Raw genomic sequence first — 3,755 nt, forward strand, 5'->3', positions numbered from 1 at the left:
GGAGCTGATCGCGGCCGCTCTAGTCAGTGCTTGTGTTGGGATTATATACCAGCACGTTTCTGAACCGTCCCAGAAGCGGCTCTCCAAGGCGTTTATACAGCGATCTGTCATGCCACATAAAAGACGGTCAAAACGCCATTTATTATTTGAATTTCCTGAGAAGAAAAAAAAAAAACTGTATTCGTGCGGTACACATGCGTACCGAACCGAGAGACACGTACCGAAACGGTTCGGTACGAATACGTGTACCGTTACACCCCTAATGCACAGTGTACATTTGTTTTTATATCTGGAAAAGGCTTTTAAGATGCTGTTATTAGAGCTGTGCTCAGCAAAACTTTGTAGATGTTTTATTATTCACATTTAAGTTTACAACCTGATCGTAGACAGTCGCTAGGGGCGATTCTAGATTCTAGGTACAAGCACCATCAAAAGTGTCCACATATTTGCTGTATATATTTATGTATGTGTGTACTTATTTATGATACATTGTGGGGACCAAATGTCCCCACAAGGATAGTAAAACCTGACATTTTTGACATTGTGTGGTTAGTGCTGTAAAACAATTAATCGCAATTAATCACATCCAAAATAAAAGTTTTTGTTTTACAAAATATTTGTGTGTACTGTGTATATTACACACACATGCATGTACAGGTACATCTAAAAAAATTCGAATATCATGAAAAAGGTCAATATTTTTTGTCACTCATTTCAGAAAGTGAAACCCATATATTATATAGATTCATTACACACAGAGTGAAATATTTCAAGCCTTTATTTCTTGAAATTTTGATGATTATGGCTTACAGATAATGAAAACCCAAATTTCAGTGTCTCAGAAAATTAGAATATTGTGAAAAAGTTCAATATTGGAAAGTCATGGTGTCACACCCTAATCAGCTAATTACCTCAAATTTTTCATGATATTCAAATTTTTTGAGATGTACCTGTATATATTTAAGAAAATGTTAAGTTTATATATTAAATATATTTATAAATGATATAAATTATATGAATATAAATATATACATGTAAATATTTTCAAAATGTATCCTGTTGGAGTTTCATGCCTTAGACCGGCCCACTTTAGTTTACGACGGACTATATTAAAATAATGTAATTAAAACCTCAGTATATAATTCTGTAATAGTACACTGTTCTCTACAGCCTTGTAATTCACTGTATTTTTCAAAAAAATCATAATTTCAAATTCAGTGCAAATACAGTATAGCCTAAGTGTTGCTTCACAGTGAAGATTTATTAGAACAGTTAATAACAGTATTCTTTACAACAACACAATGTAATGTTTAACAGTCTCAGAATCTATTTTTTTTATCTATACGTTCATAAATATCCAAACCTTGAAATGAAAAAAAAAATAAATAAATAAAAAACGTTGTTTTGCACGGCCGCTAGCATCTTGCACTGCTCCTAGGGTGACCATACTATATTTTAGTTTTCAAAAAAGAGGACAGTGATGATCATAATGATCATAAACAAAGCTAAAAGGCTTCCTGCAGTGGCCATCCTTCACAAAACTTAACATCTAGTGCAGTTTTATCATAGGTAGTAGAATGAAAAATATTTCAATACAAGCATTTCAGTCAAATGTAATTTATGCATGATTTCAAACCTTTAAATCACGGGGGAAAATCAACCCATGGCATCAGTTTAAAAGTAGCCCAATTCCATGGAAAAAAGCACGGACTTGACAACCCTGCATCCAATGAGCTGCAGGAGTCAGATTTGACTGATCATGGGTCGAGAGTAAGGAGAGATGACTGACAAGAGAGCATGCTGGAGGATTTGCTGCTCAACAGATCCTGAGCTCACTGACAAATATCTGATATTGTAACTAAGATGTGCTCCCTATACACAGAGTGCGCATGATCGCGAAATCGAAAGTGAACCGCGCGAGCGCTCATTCAAAAGAGATTTAAATACTCGGCATATTGATATTCCTGATGCGCGAAAATTAAATGCAATATTATGTAATGTTCGAGGGAGCGGAACACATGTTGCGGGAGCGGGCGGTGATGGTCAGAAATTCAGCTGGAGCGGGATTAACCGTCTCGGCCTCTTCAGTCATTTTTGACCAAAAAAAATGTATACTTCGAAATTTTAAAAACCGTGGCTTCATCGGAATGAGATGATACTTGGTGACTTTAGTCACATTAGCTATGTGAACACACAAAAAAAATCCTGGACATGATTCGGATATGTTAAAGGATGCAAAAAAAAAAGTCACACTTGGCTCCTTCGCGGTAAAAAATGACTGGGAAATACGAAAAAATACGAAAACTCTTTTGGTGCATACAGTACTCTACTCTGGTGCATACAGTATTTAAAACCTTGTATTCAAAGATTCTTTTGGTGGTACAAACTACAAATCAGCCACTGTGAAGAACAAAAGTGCACAGCAATCAAGGGGTGACTCTCTAAAATATCAGGAGTGCAAAATAGACAAATATCTAAACCTTGACAAAAAGTAGTCTTTTAGAATGTCTAAATATATATCTAAAAGTAAAACCTAATCAAATGAAGAAATTATGTCTAAAAAACAATGGGAATCCAAAGGCCCCTGTATATATGTATATAGGGAACTATACAGGAGTTTACATGACATTACACAAGTTTTTATTTTTTATGCCACCAGATGGCACAATTCTCACTTCAAAAATTCTCACTTTTTTTCACTCTGTTTTAACATGAAATATTGCATTTATTAAAAAAATAATAAATAAATAATTAAATAAATAAAAATATATTAATTCTAATAGACAAAATAGCTCATTAAAATTGTATAAATATTGCATAGTATCATAAAATCCCCTCAAAATTCTAAATAATAATCAAAAAAATATTATTAAACAAAAATGTATTACACTGATTTTCCTGAAAAACATTTCAAGGCTTCGGTCACCTTTGACCACGAAGGAGCCAAGTGTGACCCCTAAACGAAGAGGCCCAGAGGGTTAAGAAAACAGTTCCGCACAGGGCTTTAATACAAAAATGCACACAGTGAATGTCGACTGTAGAAAGCAGAAGTTTCAGATTTAGAAATCCCGGCCGGACGCATTTAAAAAAAAAATATGTCCAGGAAAAAAGAGGACGTATGGTCACTAACCCTAACTGCTCCTAATACTAGCTTAACGTTAGTTTACCGGCCGTCTCATCGTCTTCATACTCTCATACTGGATTTAAGGAAAAAGGTAGGCTAGTACATTTGGCCGCGTCAGTTTCTAGAGCTTTCTTATTTTTTATTCTGGCCTTTTCAGCGCCGCCTTTGCGCTTTCTATTATCCATTTTTATCTCTTATTTTTTGCTCGCATATCTCCAACAACTTTAAAAAAAAAATTTTTTTTACGCAAAGTGCCACTGTCCGGGGAGTCAAAAGATACTCATTAACCTGCACTCTGCGAGTGGGGCTGCGAGAAAATAATAAATAAAAAGAGTGGGGCTGCTGTGAGTGCAGGCAGCATAGGGACAGCATCCATATTTCAACCGGGTGTGCCTCACACGTCCTGAAAAGTGAAGCTGCGGGCTCTTTGATTGCCCCCTGTTGGCTGGCTGCAGTACAGGTCATAAACCCCGCCTTCTCCATGTAAACGAATGGGACTTGAGTCAAAATAAACAAATAAATTACACTTCCAATACAATTTTCCGAAAGATGGTTTTGTTCACTTAAGGTAGTTGTTATCACGCTGATATATATTCAATTGTTCGTTTTTGTGATAAGTTTGATTTTAGCT

This window comes from Sinocyclocheilus anshuiensis, unplaced genomic scaffold, assembly GCF_001515605.1.
Source record: "Sinocyclocheilus anshuiensis isolate Anshui unplaced genomic scaffold, SAMN03320099.WGS_v1.1 scaffold681, whole genome shotgun sequence".
NCBI classification, from domain to species: Eukaryota; Metazoa; Chordata; class Actinopteri; order Cypriniformes; family Cyprinidae; genus Sinocyclocheilus; species Sinocyclocheilus anshuiensis.